This window comes from Pinus tabuliformis, chromosome 6 (genome assembly GCF_031772625.1).
Source record: "Pinus tabuliformis cultivar Carrire ecotype Pingquan chromosome 6, CPIR1, whole genome shotgun sequence".
NCBI lineage: Eukaryota > Viridiplantae > Streptophyta > Pinopsida > Pinales > Pinaceae > Pinus > Pinus tabuliformis.
This window is the reverse complement of record NC_142292.1, coordinates 346,862,573-346,888,929: the sequence shown is the minus strand read 5'-3', so window position 1 is coordinate 346,888,929 and position 26,357 is coordinate 346,862,573.

Here is a 26,357-nt window from a genome sequence, read left to right as displayed (position 1 = left end):
CCAATCAGCTGCGACCATGTGTTTATTAGGAGGAGAGAGAAAGAGCCTCCTTGATCCCTGGTCTTGCACCAATTTCCTTTGTATTTATTTTCTTTGCGAACCTTGATGCTTCCAAAGAGTTGCAATTATAAGGATTACAAGGTTTTGAGGTTCCGATGACCTCAACCTTCCAATATTCCGAGATGCTTTGACCTCTGATGTTCCAATGGCCTCTAGCTTCTGATATCCCGATATGACTTGCTTCGATATTAGCCTTATGATGTTCCTACGACCCTATGCTCCAAGGTTCCGATATTTCGATCTCCGATATAGCCTGTTCTGTTTTACTGACCCACTACCATCCCCAACCTTGACTAAGGTTAGGAGGAGGTAGTTATTAGGCTGACCCAATTCCTAATCTCATGTTATGGAAATGGGGTATACATTTTTCAACTTTTTTGAAATGAGAAATGAATGACATCGTTACATTTGTCTCGTCAGGATCTTTCCAACAATACAAATTTTTTCTCCATTATAGTTCCCAGATCAAAAGATATAGCCGATTAAAGTCTCGACCAATTAAACTGTGCCATACCATTGAGCCTACCATGTGGCATTCACATGGCTGTAAACTCACATGCATATTCCACGTCCTTCCAACCAATGATCACCCCTACATGGACATAGGTGAGTTAAGTGGCTATAGGCCCCTCCTTGGCCACGTCACCCTCTTGCATAGAACCCCGACGAGTCTCGAAATTTCTCCCCACCGAACTTCTGAGGGAATTCCTTTCGGGCTACCTCGATATATAACCTTTCTATAAGGCTTAATCATGAATTAACACCCCCTTTAGACTTATATGATAAGTGATAATTACACACAAAATACACCCCACTAAACATGCCCCACACACTGAGTCACCCTAGGACTTAGATTCGAGGCATTCTATCGTGCCCTTCACCTAAATTCTGCAAGTTCTAGGGTCCAAGGTGATGTCAACCTTCATCACTCCTCCCATGTGGATTGGTCCCATGTAATATTCGATTTCATTTCCATTCATGGTTTTCCTCCATATGCAATTTGTAGATTTTTAGCCTTGTTAGCCTACACGACCACCATGACATATCGCCCGACATTCTAACTCTGGTGGGGCTTGCCCAACCTTTCTATGAAAAATTTAGGGAGTGACCTCAAGGGAAGAACCTTCAAGGTCATCCAATGGATATGGGTGTTCATCCCTCAATGTCCCAACTTTTCCATGCCAATGTGCTTGCTCATTGCGCACAGTCACTTGGCTTACATGACTTAGGTTCCTCGACTCTTCCAAGGCCTAATCTTCCAGCCGCACGACTTAAGAGATATGTGAATTGATTGGGCCTCTTTTCCCTCAAAAATCAATCACAATGACTCTATTATGTAAGGGCCTACTACGTCACTTAGTTCATGAGCCCTTATACTATTACGACTTTGCCTTGTCTAATGCATACGCACATAGCACCTCAACTTGAACCCGTAGCACTTATATACATAAATACAAATTCTAATCCTTTTGAGTCTACAACTTATAAACCAAGGCCCACTATCCTCATCATTTCTTATGGTCATTCAATTAGTTAAGAAAGGTAATCTACCTCTTCAGACATAGGTCATATAGACCAATCCACAAACTTAGGATAATTATAGGAATACTAACGATTTCAGAAGGAAAGCAATCAAGAGAATTTCCACACAAGAATTCCACATTCCTCATTGTTAACATATGTTAGTAATTAATAAAGTGAATTTATATACAAACAGGCCAGTGTAAGTAATTATTCATTAACATAGATTTCTCTCTCTTCATGCTCTACAGTCTTAAGTTATTTCAAGCTCATAATATATGCAAGAAATGAACCATTTGATAATATTTTTACACAAAACATTAACATTCCTCATTTATTCAAGAAAAAACACTCCTTAGCATTAGCGTAACCTTATCTTGATGAAAATAATAGAGATATAATAATAACCACAAGCACAAAACATAAGAGTGTACTTATATTATAAGAGGTTTGGAAATTGAGAGTGGGACTCTAACTCACCACCCAACCATAGACAAGCTACAACCACTGTTACTTGTAGGTGTCACCCTCGAACCAGATTCAAGTGCTTGAGGTGGAGTGCTTCTAAGGGAAAACTTCAACTAATACAGATAGCTGAAACAAGATGTCACAAGGCCACTCTACCTTTATTCATTAGCCACACGAGCTTCCACTCAATCTCTTTTGATTCTTCAAACAAGATCAACATCCACACCAAGATATCACCGTGCAAATAGTTTCAACTCACTTTCAGGAGAAGAGAGTCCACATTGAGGAACATTCATCAGTGGATAAGCTACTAATGGGTAAAGACATCACCTCTCCATGTGGTTCTTCAATAAGTAAAGCACTAGAGCTCCAATCTCAAGGAAACTATTGGTGGTTCATCATCCCTCACAAGCACCTGAGTGTCTCTTCCCACTCTAGTAGGTTCATCAATCCATAATCTTCCAGTGGGTTATTCAACCTTACAGGAAATCCACTGCTCTCTATATTGTTCTTCACCCAAAAATCCTTTGTGAGGGTTCTTCAACTAGTTTATTTTCACTAGAGATGGATTATTTCAAACTCTGATCTCTTCCTTCTCTGCGCTCTTCCCTCCGCCTTTGGAGGAATTTTCTGCAACACTCTTCTCTAATGGATAATGTGTTCTCTCTATTCTCTTGCATGAGAGAGTGAGAGTTACCTTCTCTTCCTGCATATGAATATCCTCTGTGTGATTGTGTGGGAGTCATGCCCCAAATAGACTAACCATCTGCTTTTTTTTTCTAGCTCCACACCAGTCAACCACTCAAGACAACGTAGCCCATGTTGCCCTTTTAAATTTTTGTCTTTGTTGCTTATAGTTGGATATATAGGACACTCGAGTCTATCCTCTTACTTTAAGTTAAATTATTTCCCAGTTAGCCCATTTAAAGCCACTTAACCAACTAGGACTAATATTTAAAACATCAATTCCCTTTAGCAATCTCCTTCTTCAAGCAATATGGAATCTGTGTTGCTTTATCAGCCTTTAATTAATTACAATTTATTTACATTGGGAAAAATATTAACATTGGGAATGTCACAGTCCCCTCCCCCTTGGGGGAAACACCATCCTCTGTGTTCAATAACCATATACAACCAAAACATGCTTTAGACCAAGCATTCTTGATATGGAGCTTTATATACATAATTATGTACAACATTTACATTGTATTTTCATTTTCTTTACTCAAAAAATAAGAAAGGATATGTTGCTTGCATCTTGTTAGCCATTTCTCACATGGCTTCCTTGGGCCCAAAGTGCCTCCAATGTACTTTGACTTGCTATATTACTTGATTCCGGAGCATGAGCTACCTCTGATCTAGGACGCATAGAGGTTTCGGGTGGAACTCTTCCTCTGGTTCCACCTGTAACACATACCAATCAATTACATGATTTACATCCTATAGATATATTTTAAGCAATGAAACATGAAAGACATCATGAACTCTTATTGTTTGAGGCAAGGCCAACCTATAGGCCACTGTCCCTATCCTTTTGAGCACTTCAAATGGCCCAAAAAACCATGGTTCCAACTTGGCACATGACCTAAATTTCAAGGAGCTTTGCTTGGGTCCAACTCATAAGAAAACATGTTCCCCAACTTGAAACTCCTTGTGAACCTTATGCTGATCTGCATATTTATTCTGCCTATCCTGTGCCACTTTTAAATTCCACTTAATAACTTGCATTTCTTGTTCCATGTCATTCAACATGTTAGGCCCAATAAGGAACCTATTTACTAGATCGCTCGAACTAATTGGAGTGTTACAACTCCTCCCATAGAGTTCTTCAAATAGACTCATTTTCAACTATTCGTGATACCCATTGTTATAAGAAAATTATACTAGTGGAAGAAATTCTCCTCCCTTCCTTGGCTTGTGCATGACATACATCCTCAACATGTCTTCAAGGATCCTATTTTTCCTCTCTGTTTTCCCATTAGTCTGAGATTGATACTTTGTGCTAAATTCTAGCTCAGTTCCCAATCATGCAAACAATTCTCTTTAGAAATTTGAAGCGAACTTAGCATCTCTATCCAAGATAATCTTCTTGGGAACTCCATGCAATCTCACAATTTTTGTAATGAAAATTTGAGCCATCTCGCTAGCTAACTTTGAAGACTTAATACTACAAGGTCAACCACTTTGCTCAAACTGTTGACCACTGTAGATTTTAACCCTGTACAAAAATTAATTGCAAATGAATTCTTAAAACAAAAAATATACAACGGAGAGAACATAAAATAAATATACACAGATATTTTCCCCTGTATCCCAAAATCAGGAATACCAAATTGATTCTTCATTATATTCTTTTCAATGTTACAATACATACATATAAATGTCAAAGCATTCATAAACCCCAATCCACTAACATTGGATTAGAACATAAAACCTCCCTTGACTGAATCTACAAATACCATGGGAAAAAACCACCATGCCCAAAAACCATGTGTAAAAACCATGCGCAAAAACCCACAATATTTGGGTTCGTCCCCCATTCTTGGGTTTGCATAAATTATTATTATTATTTTCAGAGCACTGCCTCGGATCCCATGACGCGTGGAAAGAATATAACAAACACCCAACATTCTCCCACTTGTTGTTTTCGTTCTACATTGGGGGTCACAGGAGAGCTTAGTCATTGGTTCAGGACTACAATGCGCATTGTTTCTCTACACCAAGAAAAATTCTTAGTGCTCATAGACTTTGTTAATGCATTTGCAACATTATTCAAAATGTCCATACAACACCTTTTTATATTCAACCATATCCCTCACAAAGTGATACTAAACATCAATGTGCTTTATATTTGAATGATAAGCAAGGTTATTTGCCATGAAAATTGCACTTTGTCTGTCACAATCTATCCTTATAGCTCGCTGTACCAAACCCATACTTGAATACAATCTTTACAACCAAATTTCTTCCTTTCTTGCATGAGTGGATACCATGTATCCAATCTTTGTGGTTGAAAGTGCCACTACAAATTGTCTCTTACTCATCCAACTGACTACTCCTCCAAATAGTTTAAACACATGCCCACTTTTAGATCTTCTCCAATCCAAAATATCTAGCCCCGTATGCATCAACAAACCCATGTATGTCCAAAAATATATCCAATCCTAGTCTTCCTTGGTAGCATAGACCAAAATCACAAGTGCCATGCAAATATCTGAAAACCCACTTCACTGCTGTTTAATGCTCCTTCCCTGGTTTTGACATAAACCTGCTCAATACTCCCACTACATGTGAAATGTCTTGTCTGGCCCAAATCATTGCATACAACATGCTACCAACTTCACTCACATATGGAAAATGAGACATGTCCTCTTCCTATTCTTATGTCTTGGGACATTGTTCAACAAATAAATTTACACCTACAAGAATAGGAACCTTCATCGGTTTGCTATCCTGCATATTAAACCATTACAATATTGTCTCAACATACTTCCTTTGGTTTAACCAAAGCTTCCTCTTTTCCTAATCTTATTTAATTTCCATGCCCAAAATATAGCTTGTAGCACCAAGATCCTTCATGACGAATTTGAAGGACAACTAGGTCTTCAAATCCTGCATAATAATTTCTTTGTTAGATTTTAGGCTTCTGTGGGAGTCTTTTAATTATAGTAAAAATTTTAATATGTGTTCATAATTTTTAAATAATAAAAACCTGTTTTAATAAATAGGAAAATAATTTATAAAATAATAATTAAAAATCATATGTCGGCCTTTATTTATGAATTTAGGGTTCTTGTATTTATTTTCAGGTCGCAATTCTCTTCTCTCTCAATAAATCTTTCATTCTTATTCTTTCTAATTTGTCCTGATGATGGACCCCCTTTGGGGTTTGAAACGTTGGCAGAATGAACTGAAGACTGTGGTTAATCCGGATCATGAATCAAATAATTTCTTTGTCATTTCCAATCAACAACATATCATCCACATACAAGAGCAAATAAATAACACAATCACCAATTAATTTAAACTACACACAATGATTTGCTTTGTTTCTTGCGAAGCCAAGTCCCTGTATATATGTATCAAATTTTTGATACCATGTCCTTGGTGACTTCTTTAACCCATACAAAGACTTTTTTTAACCTGCATACCAGTTCGTTCTTACCCTTCACTGCAAAGCCTTCTGGTTGCTTCATGTAGATCTCTTCTTCCAGATCCCTGTGAAGAAATGTTGTATTCACATCCATCTATTCTACCTCAAAATCAAAAGTAAAAACAAAATATAAAAGTAATCTAATAGAAGCTAACTTGGCAAAAAGAGAAAAAATATCACCATATTCAATTCCCAACACCTGGGAATAACCTTTTGCTACAAATCAAGCTTTGTATTTTTCCACCTTGCCTTCTGCATGCATCTTCTCTTTAAACACCCATTTTATGCCAATGAGTTTCCTTCTAACCAACAACTCCACCAAATCCCAAGCCTCATTTTTGTCCAAAGATGTCATTTCATCAACCATGGCCTCCTTCCAAAGTTTTCCATCTTATGAATCCACTGCCTCCATGATAGTTCTAGGATCATCATTAGTAATATATAAAGAAAAATTTGAACCGAAAGAAGATGGACTATACCTCTCTCGTTGCCTTCTCTCTTGAACTGATCTTCTCAAAAATAGAGTGTGTGTGGCTCTTCCTCTTCTGATTCATGTTTTGCTGTAGAGTCTGATTCTGCCTCCAGTTCAAAATATATCTTCTCAGGTTCCTTTTGTAAGGCTTCATGTTTAATAATATCTTTCACCTCTCTAAACACCACATCTTGGTTGTACACAATCTTCCTTGCTTCTAGGTTCCAAAGCTTAAAATTGTTAAACCATCCTTATACCCATTACCACTCAAACTAGCAGGGTGTCTTAGAGGGGCACTTGCTAGGGCAAGAGAAGCAATGAAGCTAAAGCCCACTGTCACCATAGCTAAAGCTCCCTACTCTTTATGGACTTTCATGGATGGGAGGAGACCCGATATATAGAGAATCATTTCTGAAGGATAGATAAACTAAGATAGATGTGAAGTGATCTTGGGGACCATTTCCTAGGGGAGGCTTAAGAATGGGACTTTCTCACTTCTTAAGAATTCTTAAGTAAGGTACAAGGCTTTCTAGGAGAAGGGGATGAGGATTTAAGGGATAGGTTTAAGGAGTGTGAATTGTAAAGGAGCTTCCAAAACCCTAAAATCCTTGTTGAACTTGGTTTCCCAGGTGGTTTTTTGAATATTTGACTTTTCAAAGGTTTGGGACCACACGGGACCAAGTGGACCTAGGTTAGGTCAAGAGGAAGTAGTTTAGCAACCAATGATAGAATTTACCTAATTAGGGAGGGTAAAGGGATCAAGGAATGAATATTAAATGAAAGGCAAAAGAAGGATCCAATGAGGTTCTAGCCTAACGAAAACCAAGGGAAAGAATTGGTCTTCGAGCTAGGGCTTGCGATCTCAAGATCCCATTGTCATAATCTTATGAAATTTGGAGGGATTCTTGAGAACACACTAATGCAATTGTGGACCAAAAATCGAAGTATTTGGAGGGTTAGATTGCGAGATAATTGATGACCTAGGTGACCTATGTAGGCTAGGCCTAGAAAAAGAGGGGAAGATGAAAGAATTACGCTTTAAAGTGATCAGCAGAGGAGGAATAATGCTTTTTCCTTTGGGAGAGATGGAGTCATGGAAGATTTAGAATTTCGATTGATTTCTAATTGTCAAGGAGGCCTAAAAGACAACATTTTTGGGCATTAGAGCTTCATGGAAGTAGCTTTAGGGTCATTTATACTTTTTTCAACAATATTTGGTGACTTTTCAAGACAAGGATGCCTCTAGGAACATTCATTCATTCAAACATGGCCCAATCATGATGCAACACTATTTAGAGATTTAATTTCCACAATTTTGTTCCAAGAAAAGCAACAAATTAACCCTAGAATAACGAAAATCCCAATATCATGAATGCAGTAAAATAAAGAATAAAAAAAACAATAAAATAGTACTTACATGTAAGGAGAATATATCCAATCACCAATATATGCCAATCATAGAAGCTCTAAGATAAAGAAGAATAACTAAACATCGAAATTCATCCATTCATCCAAAAGGTCTCATCCTCAAAAGATAGCGAAAATATCACAAGAAGATATGATCCAACCCAAGTGATGATAAAAAATGAATTCATGTCTCTCTTATTCATACACTCATTAGGAGAATTTGAGCCTACGTTAGCCCATAAACTAAAATAATGTGCAAATAACTATCTTCTGGTGACAAGCCTTCCAAACTAGCTCATAAACAAAATAATAAGCCTCCCAAGAGGTAGAATAATTAAGAATGCATGTCGTTGGGCTCTCTAAGAGGCCGGTGAAGTCCATAAGTGCAAAAATGATGAATTGGACTTCCAAAAGTAATGGAAAAGGGGTTGACCCCTTGTTATCCACATAATAAACCTGTGGTGCTCCTAATGGTTGTGAGGGCACACAAGTGACCTCATGGGTATCCAAGTGAGTTGAAGGTGCTTGTAGTCCATATATAAGGGCTCAGATGATGGTGTAAGTGATGCCACATTAGCATACAAGTCCTAGGTTCATCTTTCAAGTGCATGGTACAACTGTGGGCCTGGTTTCCTCGTCCAATAGGTGAATCTAGAGCAATCTATGAGGATCCATGGAGTGTTCTCTACTATTGTGGAGGCCCATGGCTCTCAACACACACCCTATATATGCCAATATAGCCCTATGGAGGGTTCAGACTCCGTATAGGGAGACCAAACCTAAGATGGAGACCATTTGCAATCTTGCATAAGATCCAATGTGTCCCCTAGCATTCCAGTACAACAAGTTATCAAGGTAATCACGTAAAAGAGATTACAAACCATGGAAAACAAATGGGGACTTCATACTGTCAGGCCATTCCATAATGGGCTTTGGCATGTGCTAATGTCTGCAAGCTCTAAATGGGGTTAACCAAGCATCCTATTAGGTGGTTTCTACTTCTAAAGAGGATAATATGTCCAAGGTACATCCTTTAAAGGATGGTGGCATGTGATAAAGAGATGAATGGAGTAGGGGATGAAAGGGGAAACCCTGGGTCACATGCTAGGGTAAAAGGGTAGCTAAGAAAAAGGAATCCCACACTTGGGTATAAATGTATAAGAGGGAGAAATCGTGGTACATGAGGTGCCCCAACCTTGGTTTTTCCACCCTTCTTTATATGATTTTTTTCCATTTATGATTTTTCTTTAATTAACTTCTCGGAGCTCAAGGGGAAAGAGCATGATGTGTGAGATATAGCAGTGGATACCCCCTTTATGTTAGGGTGATTCATTGCCCACCAAGGGTTGGGATAACCATGGGTTCCCAAATGATAAAGGAGGCTCATCTAGGGCTTGTAGGAACTAGGGTGATGGCCATGATGATGGGGTGGAGCTCACATTAGGGGAATTTTGAGATATAAAATGGACCTCCTAAGGAAATTATAAAATGATAGTGGAAATAATAAAATAATATTAGATTACATCATCAAATTTTAGAGGGAAAAAATAAATTTTTTTTTTTTTCAACTCGTATTTTCAACTTATCTCCCTATGGGTTTACTCAAATTTTGAGTGGAAGCACTTGTTGAATGGAGAATTTGATTCCTCATCCAAGGAGTACCAATGTTTCATACTTTCGACAAACCCTACTACACAAAAAATGAGAAATACATGAAAAACGTGATTGCAAACACGTTTTTCATGTAGCAAGGTCCATTAAAAGTATGCAACATGGATACTCCTTGGACGAGGAATTATATTTTTCATCCAACGAGTACACTCACTTGAAATTTGAGTAAAACCTTAGGGAGATAAGTTGAAAATAAGAGTTGAAAAAGTAGTTTTATTATTTTATATTTTTTTTTAGTTTTTTACTCCAAAAATGGTGAATCATCCCCCATGGTTGACATCATCATCTTGAATCCTATTGGTTCTTATAAAGTTTATTTTGGCTGTACATTTTTCTTAGGAGTCCCATTTTAGACCTCAAAATTCCCCTAATGTGTATTGGCTTTCTCCCATGTGTTAAATGTGTTTGTCTGGGCCATCTTTTGCATTTTGTGGTACATTTTTCTATTGAATGTGACCAATTATGCTTTTACTTTTATTTTCAGTTGCATCAACCTTCGAGGCATCATTCCAGGCTTGACCCAAGGCGTGGGAAAGGGGAGGGGGAAGGCTAAACCTATGTGTACCTAGTGGAGAATGTGGACCCAGGTGGGACAAATGATGAATGGGGTTATAATGAGTGGAAAGGGGGAAATATATGTGGATGAGGGAGTGGGACCACACAACTAAAATAATGGTTTCCCATGAATTACCATCCCTAAATCCAAATGGTCAGTAATAGAGGTCCCACACGACTAGAATCCAAGGTTAACCTCCAGAAGGGGTCTAAGCGACAAGAGCACAAACCTAGCCCATTCTTTCCACCAAATCCCCCCATTAATCCATGCCCAAAAGTATCCATGATAAGAAAACTACAATACTCAATTGCCAAATGAGAAGTCACACCTTTAGGTTTGGAAGGCCCACTTTCAAACATACGATCATGGTAGATGGGTGAGGGAACACATGGCTGGCTCAGGTGGTGGAGAAATGGCACAACGAGCTAGTTGGTGGCTGTAAGGGACTATTGGCTACTGTTGAGGACCATCTTGGAGATTTTTTTTCTCCTTGGGATATCACCCACAAAATGGTGGGCAATAATGCCCAATAAATATGAACCTTTCATGTTTACTATCCAACTTGGTTCTTTTCTCCTTTGGAACATGTACATATGCATCACAACTAAATACCCTAGGATGTGTGAGAGAGGGTTTCTTACCAGTCCATACCTCATGTGGAGTATTATCCTCCAACACTGATGAAGGTGATATATTAAAAAATTAGCATGCAATATCTACTCCCTCTACCCATAATTCCTATCCTAACCCGACATCACTGAGCATGCTTCTTGCCTTCTCCATCAATGTCCCATTCATCCTTTCTACAACTCCATTTTGTTGAGATGTGTATGGAGTAGTATTCTGTCATGCTATACCACACATCTTACAAAACTCTTCAAATTCCTTCTTGCAAAACTCTCCACCATTATCTATCCTCAACACCTTAATCTTCTTCTCTGCCCGATTTTCCACCAAAGGCTTCAATTCTTTAAACCTGTCAAAGAATTCATATTTATTCTTGAGGCAATATATCCATGTATTTCTCAAGAAGTCATCTATAAATGAGACATAGTACACAAACTTCCCTAGTTATGGAACTGACACAGGTCTAAACACATCACTATGCACAAGCTCTAATATCCCTATTGCCCTCTTAGCACCAGAGGATAAACTCACCCAATTCTACTAGCCATATACACAATGTTCACATAAATCGAAATCCAAAGAGTAATTACACATCCCTTCTACCATACTATTACCATGCAGTATTCAAAGGCCCTTCTCTCCATTGTCCCAGTCTTTGATGCCACAACATAATCTTTTCTCCAGATACTAGAGGATTTTCTACTCCACCTTCAGGAACCACAAAACTGTTACACTGATCAATAATAGTACTATCCAACAACTTATAAATAGTTCCGATCTAAACTCCCTACATCAATACCAATGATCTCTGAACCATATTTCATGTATCTTTCTCGAACACTAGTTTTACACCCGAATCATCCATATTGCTTACAAAAATTAGATTTCTGGCCAATGCAGGAATGTGCAGAATACCAGGAAGTGCTTTAATCCTTCTACCTTGCAAATTCAACTTGAATTTTCCACGTCCTATGATTATAGCCTTCCTATCATCCCCTAGGAATACATCACCACCATCATATTTATCGTACTCGCAAAACTCCCTATGGGGGGTGAAGTGAAAGGATGCACCTTAGTCAATCAACCATGCCTCATGATCTACATGTGTACTTGAATAAGAAGCCAAGTACACATCCTCACCTTCATCTGAGGTGGTTTTCACCTCTTTAGAAGGAGCATCATCATATCCCTTTCCTTTCTTGGGAGTTTTATATCTACAATCATTTTTGTAGTGCCCTTCCTTTTCGCATTTCCAATGTACCTTTACAATTTTCCCTGGGGATTTAGGTCTCCCTCTAGATTTAGATCTCCCACTTGAGTTTTTTTTTTTTTTTGGGACCATCCTCTCATAGACAAGATATCTACATTCTAGCTCCCCATATTTTTTCGTCTCATCTCCTCCAACAATAAGGATGAGACTATTTCATCAAACTTCAAGGTAGTTGTATTGCAACCTATTGCAATAACTAAGATATTCGACGAGTCTGGTAGAGAACACAATATACTGATTCACTTATCTTCATAGCAAATTTTAATATCAACAGATAACAACTAACTTACCATAGTATTGAAGGCATTTAGATGCTTTTTCATCGAGTCTCCATCCTTCATCCTCAAGTTATACAACTTTTTCTATAGGAACAATTTGTTCACCAGAGCCTGAGATTGATACAATGTCCCTAAGTTGTCCCACAAGGCCTTCATGATAGCTTCCCCTGATACATTCAACAATACTGAATCTGAGAGGTATAATCGTATTGTGCTCTTCGCCTTCAGATCTAACTTCACCTAGTCTTATGCCGACATTCTTGTTGGTTCCGTACCTAGATCTACAACAATCCATTGATCTCTATCCACCAACAGATCTTCCATCTTGAGCTTCCACAACTCAAAACTCCATCCATCAAATTTATCAGTCTCTATCTTTCCACTATTCACCATCTTCTTTCACCGCAAGACTCGATCCTGCACATCTCCCATTGTAGCAGGGTCTACCATAGGCCCAAGCAAAACCCCTCAACAACAAAAGCGCCCCCTTGAAACCGAAACAACTCTAATACCAAATGTAGGTTTTAACCCTATATCTATACCAAGATTGTGTCATGTTTCTTAAATGATCCATATTTACGCAAGAACGAAATGAAATACATATACAAACGTAAACACAGAGCTATATGAAAACAAAACTTTAATTCATTAATAACAAAGTACTGAAAACTATTACATGCAGAATGGAAATAAACTAGTTCGGGCGATGGTAGCTTATCTCTGAGAAGAGATGTGGTAGCTACATGCCTTCTGAACTATGTTATAATGAGGCTCAAAGGCCTTTTTATCATTAAGAAACAATGGGAAACCCTAAACATCCAAAAACCTAACCCTAGGAGATGAAGCACCAAAAGCTTGTGGGCCCTATTGGGGTTAATTGGAACATCAACTTCCTGAGGCCATAACTTTGGCATACAATCTCTATTAATACCTCGTTTTGAAGATCTCCAGGAGGAGACTATAAAAAGACCAATAAATTAGTCTAGCACTTTTTTTTATCTCTGCGGTTTCCCAAAACATTTCTTTTAGGCCCTTAAAATGACTTTGAAAGTTTAAGACCCAAAAAACTACCAAAAATAGTAATTTATGCTACAATTAAGGAATATGGAAGAAACAACGGTGGGGGTCCAAGTGGAATAGGTAGGCGACCATCAATATCCACCTCGATCGTCAAAAATCCTTTGTAGCCTTGCAATAAAATCCATAGAAAACACATCCCACTTCCATCCTTGAATGGGAATGGGTTGCAATAAGCTAGCTGGGTGCTTACAGTTAGCATTTAATTTCAAGCACTCTATGCACTTAGAGATGAAATTTGCCACCTCCCATTTCAAATCAAGCTAGAAATAGAATTTCTTGATGGTCATTAGTGTCTGTTGGTAACCTGGGTGGCCAGAATACGACTTGGCATGAAACTCTTTTGATATGAGTTTTTTCAAGTCATTTTTATTTGGCACATAAATTATGCTTCTGAATTTAATCATATCGTTTTTAGCAAGGCTATACTCCCTACTTTCCGTGCTCTCATAATATTTCTGCAATTTCTCTTTCAATTGTTGATACTTATCATATTGCTGCCCAACATTTCCAATTCTTTCCTTGAGATCAGTTCCTTAGGAACTCATGGCTGCTAAGTGGCGCAAATTCACTCTCCTGCTAAGTGTGTCAACCACTTTGTTATCCTTACCTTTTATATATTTGATTTCAAAATCGAATTTGCTGAGCATGGCTAGCCATCTAAATTGCCTTGCATTTAACTTGGGATGTTCAAATATATACATATTTCATCCCTCCATGATCAATCATTAGAGTAAACCTTCTATTGAGGTGATGCCTCCACATCTTCAATGCATGGATGATGGAAAATAATTCCAAATCATGAGTCACATAGTTTTTCTCATGTTCATTTAATTTTTGATATTCGTAACGAACCACTTGGCCTTCCTACATTAGGACTCCATGGAGTCCCTCTTTGCAGGAATCTATGCCTACAACGAAATCCTTTTCTGAGTCTGTAATTCTTAACACCGATGCCTTAGTTAACAACTACTTTAGTTGATTAAAGCTTGCTGTAGAATCAACTGTTCATTCAAACTTCCTTCCCTTCCTTTTCAAGGAGGTAATTGAACAACTGATCTTGAAGAATTTTTCAATAAATCTCTAGTAATATCCTACCAATTCCATGAAGGACCTAACTTTAGCCACACTCTTATGTGTTGGCCATTCCATGATGGCCTTAAACTTATCTAGATGAACTGATGCTCCCTCATTAAAGCCAATGTGTCCCAAGTAATGGGTTTTTGGATGAAATAAGTTTCACTTACTAAGATTGGCATAAATCTTATGCTCTTGGCAATTGTAGTACAACAATTAAATGTTCTTCTTGTTCCTCCTTGGTCTTTGATTGACTAGAATTTCATCTATGAATACTATCACAAACTTATGCAAGTAAGGGCGCAACACATTGTTCATAAGGCACATAAAAGTTGTAGGTGCATTAGTAAACCCAAAGGGCACTACCACGAACTCATAATGTCCATACCTCGTTCTGAAGGTAGTTTTATAGATATCCTCATCCTTTATACGCACATGATGATAGCTTAATCTCAGATCAACCTTGTAGAAGACTACTCCTCCTCTCAACTAATCAAATAAATCATCGATTCATGGCAATGGATTCCTATTCTTGATTGTCACTTTATTCAATTTCCTGTCACAACATGAGTGTGCCATCCTTCTTCATGAATAGAACTTGTTCTTTGCATGGAGACACACTTGGGGCCTTATGTAGCCCTTTTCCAACATCTCCTTGAGCTGTAGCTTCAACTCAACTAGTTCTGGAGTGCTCATTCTATATGGAGCCTTGGATGTTGGAGTCGCTTCTGGCATTAGTTCAATAAAAAAAGTCTACTTCTTGGTGAGGAGGCAAACCACGGATTTGTTCAGGGAACACATTTGAAAACTGATTTAAAATAGGGTACTTCCTTAGAACATCATTGTCATCATTCCTAACATTATAGTTAGCTTCAACCCTACTGGATATTTTCACAACAAATAAAAGACATCCCTTCTTGCAATTTCTCCTGGCTTGCATGGATGAAATTAATCTCACTGATATCGGTTTTAGATTTCCACACAATAATCTAGGCTATCTAACTTTGTCCAAGCATTTAGTGGTATTCTCAAAACAATATATCTTGGTTTGATGCACATATAACCAATCCATTCCCAACAATTTGTTATCTTCTCCCGGTGGAAGCACATTAAGGTTTGCAACTGCCAGCATCCCATTTAATTCGACTGGGAAATCCTTCACACAATGCTCAACTCTTATTTTCATCCATGTGGCTAGTTGAACTAACTAAGACTCACTGTATGCTTCCTTCCTTAGTACACATTTCTCAACAATAGCAAGACTAATGTAACTAAAGTTTGAACCAGGGTTAATCAAAATTGAAATATTTTGGTCACAGAGTATACCTTCCATCCCTATAATTGCTACTTGATAATCAACTTGGCGATTATCCACTATTGCATAAATTATGGGTACATTTTGAGCCATGCCATTGACTGCCTTTATCTCTTGTACATTGTACAGTCTTAGGCCAACATTCTTGTGTTGTGGGGAATATTTCCTTAAGTGATTCCCTACACAAGTCCAACACTTATGTGGACACTTATGTTGGGCCTCTGCTATTTTTCTTGGTTAATAGGGGTTGTACCTGCTCCCTTGGTTGCCTTTTGTCTTTTTCCCTTAGAATTGGCATTGCCCTTGAATGTCTAATCCAATTTGTATTTAGGCCTGTGCCTAGACTGGTCATAGGAGTGATACAACTTTCAAATTGCATGTTCTAATGTCTTGGGTTCATCAAATTCAATTCTATCCTTCAAGGATTGCCACAATCCATTGAAATACCTCTGAATCTTTTCTTTTTATTCCTTAAGGTAGGGAACATAACTCAATGACTCTAATAATTTGGTGGTGTACACATCATTTTTCATTTTTCCCAGCTTGCGTTCATAGAAATCCTTAGCCTTTCTATTGAAGTATCTCTCAGATAGAAACTTGTTCTTGAAATACTCCTCAAACTCTTTCTAGGAAAACTCTTCTTCCCTTATGCCCTTTACATTTTTCATGTCTTCCCACCAAATATCAACCTTTCCTTTGAGGCTCGAAGTCATTATGTTAACTTTCATGTTCTTTGAATACTCATGGAGTAACAATAAATTCATCTTTCACAACAACCAAGCTTCAACATCCTTTGATTTTATCATTTCACCATCAAAGGTAGGAGGCTTAGCCTTCTTAAACTCCTATGGTACATACGGTCTTTACCTCCTCTCGTCATGATGGTGATAGTGTTGATGGTTTGGCTTTCCATGAGTAACCTCATGTCATTGTTCATGGGTGCTTAAGTCCTTTCAGGAGTACTTAATAGAGTACCATCTTTCATGGCGTCTTCACTAGAAAACTGATGCCTCTTCCTATATCTGCTTGCATTTTTCCCATTGGTTCTTTCTTCTTGTCCCAAAGGGCTTTGCATGTGTCTATGGCTGATACCTAATTCATGCTGCCTCTACCTTTGTAGGTTTGATAGGATTTGTAGGATGACTATGTTAACTTTCGCTTGTTTCTCTTGTGCCTTGACAAGCCTCTCGTTGCCAGTCTTACAACTCCTTATTTTTTCTCTCAAGCTTCTTAACTTGTGCATCCAATCAGGAGAATCTACCCCTCTTCACTGTCCAATTGATCTTTCCTCTTCATTTGTCCCTTCTTCTTCATATCCATGTTGCGATTTTTTAGAGATATACTGCAGGATTTTACTATCATTTTCTTGGTCTACTGGTTCTATATTGTACCACCCGATGAGCACCATTCTTGCAACAACAATGTTGCAACTTCTAGGGCTACCAACTTTACTTCATCAACCTGGGGTTCATACAAACTTGGAGGTGACAATGCTATATACACAGTAGATGCAATGGTCTACTCTTGTCACTTTTCAACTGGGGCGATAGACCACTAGGGTTTTTCAAACCAGTCTTCTATTCACTAGAAGGAGTTTGACTACCAAATGGAGAAGGGAAAATTTTCCTTAATGAAAGAAAAAGAATGTTGCCTACTTTAAGGAATGAAATACTGAATTGGAAAATGCTATAAAGTGACATGAAATCATCTAGCTACACATTTACACATTTTTCTTGCAAAATAAACCTAACTTAACCTTGGTTATAACATGTGATGATCTATACTAACTGAGCATGGAATATGATCTAAGAAGTATTATGACTTCTTCATGCATGGGATAATTTAGAAACTGCAGAAAAAACCTTTTTGGATGTTTAGTTTTATGAATGCAAATGATAATTTTCACTCGTTCTTTGGCAAGGGAGACATGTATGAAGGGAAAGGTACAGACTAGTGTCAAGGGTATGGAAGACAAGTGGAGGCCTGATCTAAGCTCAGATGACAATTATTTCTAACTTCGGGCTTAAAACAAGATTCTATAGGGTTTCCTATAATACTACTACATGATGTCCTAGTTCTACTATAGGAAGCCCTATTTTACTATAGGAAACAGACCAAAATCTTAGGAGATGGTAGGAAAGGTATAATGAAGTGTGGGAAAGGTGTCTGATGGGGAACTAAGGCATGGAGGAGGTGAACAATATCCAAGGCTCATTCAGATGCTTCAAGATGGTTGGATTTGCCAATGGAAATGACAAATTTTCTTACAAAACAAGAATTCAGATTTAGGGTTTAATGGACCTTGGCAACATGGGTGGATAAGACTTGGATGAGGCAAATGAGATGAGGTCTCCTTGCAAACTAGAAGCTCCTGCAACAACATACTCTCTTGTCTTCGTTTATGCACAAACTCATTTATACATGGAAAAGATTTGTTGAATGGAGGAAAACATAGTTATTATTAGCTAATGGCTAAGTTCATGAATGTAAGTTCTTTTAAACCATAGCAAAACTTAAGAGACCAAAATGACGATTGAAAATATTTCTAAGAAACTCAAAGACAATGATCTATTCAATAAGAAACCCTAGATTATGTAGTAATCAACGAAGAAATATGTTTTTGGGCTGTGTCAATGGAACCCTCAAGTCATCATGATCCTATAAGGAAGATGAGGTGAAATCCACTGTCACAAGGTTTTATGAAGTGTTTACTGTCACTATGATACCACTAATCTAACTATCCACAAATGGAAGCAAACTAATTAATCATCCAAATACTTGCAAATTAGCAAAACCAAAATCTCTTCAGTAGCTAACTATGAATGTAATCTAAGCATACATGTACAAAAAGAGGAACCTCTGCTGCTAGGGTTGGACCCTAACCCAAGAACTTTATCCCTCTGAGTCAACTCAGTGTTGGATCAAGGGAACAATTATCATTTTCATTAAAATATCAAAAATACACAAGAGTCATCAATCACAATGTCTTTGCTCGAAAGTGCCTCTTGGCTACAAAAAAATTCGAATCCTAATGAGGCTCTAGGCCTTCTTATTTATACAATTGAACCTACCAACAACTTCCTTAAACTTAGGGAGGCTTGGCTCCCAACTCGAGATCAACTGGTCTTCAACTATCATTGGCTTGGCTGCAAATGACCTTAATGGCTCAGTTGCTTGTAACTCTAAGCTGATGAGATCTGGTGGAGGAATCTTCAAGTGAGTGAGGATTTAAGGAGGGGGATCCATTCTCCTAAAATCCATATTTCTTGTCCACTTTGAGTTCCTGCACTTTAATTAGCCAAAATTTGCTCCAAAACCTGCAATCAATGCACATTAGACCACAAGACATGACATCTCATCTTTACCCTTCTTACTAAGCAAAATATAACAAAACATGTAAAGAAATGTGAGAAAAGTTGATTTTAATAAGCTAGAGAGTGGCATTAAGGTCCATATAATTTACCCATTGATGATCCTCATCATCACCCCTACTGAAAGTGTTGCTCATCCTCTGAGCAACTCAATCTATGTCCATGTCTTTCATTTCTTTGGTGGCCTCCCTGACATTCCAGGCTTCTGTTGTTGTATCCTCCTCTTGTGGATAAAATCTTGCATGCTTCTCTATTTCCTCCCACTGCTTTCTTTCTTATTCTTCCTTTCTCCCTTCTAACATACCCAAGAGCAATGGTGGTCTAAGTGTCAAGCCAATCCAATTGACTTTGAGTCTTTGCAGTGCCTTCTTATACAATGGGGTAGTGCATCCCTCATTCTTTCAGGGGAATGATACTCCCTGATCTTTAGGCTGTAGGGTAAGGTGTTCCATCTCCTTTGGCATGCTTGCTGGCTTTCATCCCCTAGCAATATCAAAGTGTCCTCAAAATGAGTGACTGCTTGCTCTTGTGTAGCTAGGTATCTTGGTGCAAGCTTGGGATAATTGGCGATGAGGTTGTGGGCGCTAATGACAACCATAAAATTTCTCTGTTCTCTATGATGCAAAGGGGATCTATTTCTTCTCTTTCCAATACCCTTTTACTTCCTTAGCCCTGGCCTCCTCATGAGTCATCCATCACGCCAAGGCCATCAGTTGTAAGTCCCCCAACTTTGGATTGGGGTCCCACACATTCAAGTTTGTTAAGGCCAAGTTATGTAAGTAGAATTTAGATATCTTGGCCCTATTCTCTAGGGTTCTTTAGTCACAGAGCTCAATGAATTGCCTATAGTCTTAGAAAAGCGTTGTGCTAAGGTTTTTATGAAACTACAGACATTGTTATTTGAGGTATAAGGCATATGATTTTGCTGGCATCCTGCATTTGAGTGCTTCCATGGAGAGACTTTCCACAGTTTCCAATTGGCTCTCCTTTTCCTATACTTTCCTCCTCAGCCATGTGTTCTCAGTCTCTAGTTGAGATTTCATCACTCTTTCCCTGTCTCTTATCTCACTCAACTCTCTTTCCATCTCTAGCAGCTTCTCCTCCATATGGCCCGAATCCTCTATACTTTATGATTTATCAATTTGCATCCAACGATGTGTCCTTACTCTCTCCTTTTCAAGTTCAAAGAATAGAGGGATGGAAATTTTTTGTGGTATTACTTTGCCTCCCTCAATGAATCTGTAATAGGAGCTGTGATTTGGCTGTGGGCTAGGTTCCTACAACTTTTGGGACTATCCCTTTACTGTATTTGGAGTATCTGTCACCCCCTATACTTGTGTTGCTTCTTCCTTTACTTCCCTATGTTCCTGCTATCCTTCATGCTCATGTTTCTATGTTTCCTGTAGTTTTGACAAAGTTCCTGTAGGACTGTCTATGTTTCCTGTAGGAGGCCTTTCCCTTTTTGAAAAGGGGTCAAAGGTTCTTTAATTTTCTTTTCTGAGGTTTACCTGGTGACAAGCCTCCTAACATAGGTGATTGGTGACCTTGGGGAAGCCTGTTTTGATGTGCCCTCTTCACCTCTCATTCCTGGGGAGACTAGATTTTCTTGTTCTCTTGGTGAGTCTTCAATGATTATAGGAGTCTTGGTAGGTGTTTTAGGTCTCCCTTGTTTTATCCTGGTGCTCCTCCTTGTTTTGAAGTATAGGGGAGTCTGCCTCTGCCTCTTTCATGTTGATTTTGTGTGTGTACTTAGAGAAGTCAAGGAAGAAATTTCATCCTTCTTTGTGGGCTGAGGAGACACGCTTGGGGATTCCTCTTCTTCCTTGCTATGTATTTCAGGACTTGATTCATCCTTTTGTGCTTCTTCCCTACTGTACTTTTCCTCCTCTGTTTCATTTATATCTGCCTCCTCTTCTTCCTTTGGTTCTTCTTCTTGCTCTCCATGCTCCTCTTCTTCATGCTCTTCTTCCTATTCTTTAGGCTCTTCTTACTATTCTTCTTTTGGTTCTTCTTCCTCTTCCTCACCACTAGAAGTAGGGTCTCTTTCATACTCAATGGCTTGAATTACATCTTCTCTGTTCATGTATGCAAATGTTGACCACATAATAGGGATTCTTAATTGGCTTAGGGCATCTTCTAGTATGAGCTTGATTAGTCCATGATGTGCTAGTTGCTGATGCTTCCCTTCTTGTACCTTGATGCTCATGTCTATCATTGATTGCAACAAAAAGTAGGGCACACTAAGTATTCTATGAGGAGGTAACTCTTCTCCAAATCTCAGCTCATGGAGGAGTCTAAAATGGTAACCATAGACTATACTGAGCCTTCCCTCACAAGAAATATACTTGAGAATGTGATAGATTACTTCATCCAAAGGATATGGAATGCTCTCCCTTCTAATCCCATTTTTGTCCTCAATTGGTTCCTCATCTTCCAAGAAAAAGTTCTTCTTGGCAAGAGTGCTACTAGTTTTATCCTCTTTTCTCCATTGTAAACCTAGAGGAAGTGTAGTAATTCTGCTAATTCTTACAGGGGTAATTGTTACTGACAATCCTCTCACTACATCAGCGACACTGACTCTAGCTTGAGGTATGAGTGACATTGCAAACTCCCTAGCTACATCATCATCATATCCCCTAAGTAGCTCGAAGAATTCCAACCATTGATGCCTTGTAAATATTTCTACCATAAGAGGATGTTGATGTATTCTAGTTGTTTTGGTGAGTTCCCTTCTGTTGAAACCCCCTGTCATCTTTTCTCTCTGTCAATTTGATTGTATGAAGTTTGGTGGCTATAACTTAAGAGATTTCCTAGGTGACTATGGGTTTAGAGTTTAGGAGGGTGATGAATACAATTCTCCCTTTACTTTACACAATCATCCACACAATTCTGCCTATCTCTATGCACACTGTAATTACTAAAAGAAATGACAATTTCTTTTCTTTTTCTCTTTACAAATGAAAGTGCAAAGGATATGGCACCTACCTTTCACTGCAATTCCTTGGTTGAGGAGAATTCTTGAGTAGTTGGGCCCTAGGCACCCCCTTGTAACATTTTTGACAATTCTCATTGTTTCCTGTAGTTTTCTTATGGGTGCTTACTGTAGGATGGCCGAGACTAGCTTTCCTCACTATTTCCTATAGTGTTCTTGCGTTTCCTATAAGTGCTCATTGTAGGATGGCCGAGACTAGATTTCTCCTTTGATGGCTCCTCCAGGTGGTCCCAACTCTCAAAATATCGAAATGAACGATGTCTTGCATGAAAGTTAGGGAATATTTCTATTTATGGTCGATTCCATTGAGTGATGTGCTGGCTGGCTGAGTACATAATTTCTCCTTTTGGACCGTTATCCCACTATTAGTTATCATGCAATCCTTTCTCGTAATCATCACCCACTCCTGTACAATGTAACTCGACCACCTTTCCAATTTATTTCCTTTGATGTGACCTCACCACGTGTTCAGTTGACTAGCACTTTAATTTTTTGTTATCGGGCTGAGGGTGGCCAAGTTAACTGGCCACCTTCACCTTATAAAACCAACTTTTTCATATTCCTACAGTTTTAATCATATTCGTACTTATGAGAGAGTGTGGATGAGGTGACATACCTGTGGCTTCCTTTGCTTTGTTGATGCATGCTGGACGGTGGCTCTCCTATGCTGCTTATGGTTCATGTACATCTTCTCTTCTCTCTTTTTATTGATTTTATTCTGCTGATAGGTTGTCTTCTTGTTGTGATGTGCAGGTGATGGATTCTTCTGTTGCTGTTAAGTTTTGGAGAGGTGCCATAGTGCCTGCAGGTGTGATTCTACTCTTCCAATGCATGGGTACTATAGGAAATCCTGTAGCTATTTCACTTTGAATTTATTTGGTCTTTCTTTTGCTTGGAGGGTGAATAGATGTTGAAGTAGGAGTGGAAGGTCTGGCCATGGAGTGGTAGGTGAGGTGGGCTATTGGTGGTGTGGCGCCTTAATTTTTCTTTGTTTCCTATCTTTTTTTCTTTTTAAATGGATTTCTTGATGGACACAGAGGGTGACATGGTCATGAAATGGTGTTGGTTGAGATGTGGTGAAGTCAATGGCCTTCCTTTTCAATCCAAAACAAGCCTGCATCATGTTTTTTCAATTGGAATTTCTTTCTTATAGATTTTCAGGACTTCCTGTAGTACTACAGGAAACTCCTATAGTAACTACAAGAAATCTTGTAGAAGTCACATAATTGCCTGGAAATTGGATTTTTTTTTTTATGGTTGGAGATTAGCATGGATGAATGAAACATGGGGGTCATGAAGGAGATGAAATGACTGAAGGAAAAATGGGGTTTTTCATGGCTTGCTTCCCTCTGATCTTTGTGTCCATTATTTTCTTGAAAAACAGCAAAAACTGGAACTATTATGAGTGGGCAGGTTTGAGGTTCCTACCATTATTTTTGTGTTTTTTTTTTGAAAGACAACGAGGTTGCCTCAAAAGATTTTTTCATCCTGGTTGCTTGCCCTAGGGGTCCCAAAGGAGGTTTTCATACAAGGGTCTTTTATTTTATTCTTTTCCCTTTTTCTTTTCAACTCTTGGGATGCCTCAAGGAGGTTTTCAACCCAAAAGTGGGCCTCATGTGCCTCATGGAGGTTTTCACCTAGGTCTCTTATTATTATTATTATTATATTTTTTTTTTGAAAGATTCAAAGGTCTTCAGGAATTTGTTGAGGTGGAAGCCGAGACTCCTTCAATCACCATTACTACCTTACTAATACTACTGATGAACTCCTCCTTTGAAAGAGGCTTTTTGTAGGCTTTCAATCTATACCCATTGACAAGCAAGGGGATACCTTCTTCATCAATGGTTCTTATCTGAACAACCCCGTTGTCATGGAACTTTTCTATCACATATGGGCCCAACCATCTGGTCATCAACTTGCCTTTGAAATCCTTGAACCTGGAGTCATACAACAGAGCCCAATCACCTTCTTGAAACAATTTGTCTTTGATATTTTTGTCATGCTAGAACTTTATTTGCACTTGAGTCACCTCTGTGTGCAGGAAGGCCTGAATCCTGAATTCATCTAATCCATTGCACTCGAGAAACCTCTCTTGCCATGCCCTTGTAACATATAAATCCAACTATGCTACCATCCTTAAAGTGTTGTACTCAAACTCAATGGAGAGAACAGCCTTCTTCCCATAGACCAAATCATAAGGGTTGAAGCCCGTGGTTGTCTTCCAAGTTGCATTGTAGGCCCAAGTGGCCTCCACTAGTCTTTCAGCCCAATCCTTCCTGCTGCTTCTCACCACATTTGTCAGAATGATTTCCAATGCTCTATTGGTAACTTCTACTTGTCCATTGAACTGAGGGTGGTAAGGAGTGGAATTCATGTGCTTGATCGTATGCTGGATTAACAGATTCTCAACCATATGTGAGTTGAATTGAGTGCCCTGATCAATGAATAACTCTATATGGTATCCAAACTTGTAAAACACATTCTCCCTCAAGAACTCAACCACTTTCTCTTCTATTGCTACCTTGAAAAATTTGGTTTCAACCCACTTTGTTGAGTAGTTAAAGCACACAATGATGTACTTTTTCTATCATGATGGAGGATCAATGGTCCCAATGAAATCCATGCCCCACTTGTCAAATGGATAAAAATTCATTGGAGGTTGCAAAGGCATTTAATCCCTAGGAGTAGGTTTCCCCATTATTTGGCACCGGTCACATTGGCTGGTATATCTTCTTGCATCTTGGTGGAGAGTGGGCCAATAGTAGTTAGCTTGTAGTATCTTGAAGGTTGTCGTTTTGGCTGCAAAGTGACCTCCACAAGGCCCATCGTGGCAGGCCAGAAGGATGTAAAAAACTTCCTACTCCCTGACACATCTTCTCAGAATTTGATCTGGGCCCAACTTGAAGAGATTGCCCCCAATCCAAGTGAATGGGGTGATTTTTCTTATAATTCTGCTCTTTTCCTTGGAGGACAGATTTGGAGGGAACTATGTAGCTACTAAGTAGTTGGCTATGTCAGCAAACCATAGAGAGAGAATTGAAATGGCAAATAAATGCTCATCTGGAAGCTGGTCATCAACCATTCCTTCCTCACTTGCAGGCAAAGCCAATCTGGACAAAAAATCTGCAACTACATTTTCTCTGCGAGGCTTATCAATGATAGTTAGATCAAACTATTGTGATAAAACTAACCATCTAATAATTTGGGCATTCACATCAGGTTTGTTCATCAAATATTTAATAACAACATGGTTAGTATTTACAAAGGTCTGGTAACCAGTAATGTAATGTATAAATTTATTCAAGGAATGGACAACAACTAGGAGCTCCTTTTCTGTCACAATGTAGTTCAACTCAACTTTGGACAGATTTTTGCTGATGAAGTAAATGGCATAAGGGAGCTTGTCATCTATCTGGCCCAGAGCTATTCCTATAGCTTTGTCGGACACATCAACATGGATGTGGAAAGGAAGAGCCAATTTGGGCCTCAGAGTATAGGTGCGGTAGTCAACTTTTCCTTTAGGGTTTCGAGGGCCTCTTGGCAGCTTTCTGATCATAGAAATTTAGAGTCCTTGGCCAATAGTCCAAACAAAGGTGAGGCTACCTCGCTAAAGCCTTTTATGAATCTCCTATAGTATCCAACTAAGCCTAAGAAAATTCTAACAACCCTCTAGTTCTGAGGAGTAGGGACCCTCTTTATGATAGCTATCTTATTGGGGTCTACTTGCAATCCTTCCTGGGATGTTGAGTGACCTACTACAGTCCTTGCAGTGATCAAGAACTCACACTTCTTAGGACTAAGGGATAAGTTCATTTCAATGCATTTTTTAAATATTTTTCCTAAGTTAGAGAGAGCCTCCATGAAATCGCACCCATAGGGGGTGAAATCGTCCATATAAATTTCCACAAAGTCATGGACTAGCTCTGCAAAGATGCTTAGGACTGCCCTCTGAAAAGTGGCAGGGGCATTGCGTTGGCCCTCAATTTTGGTCATATTTGCCTATCCTAAATCCATTTATTTACCACCATATTCCATCCTATTT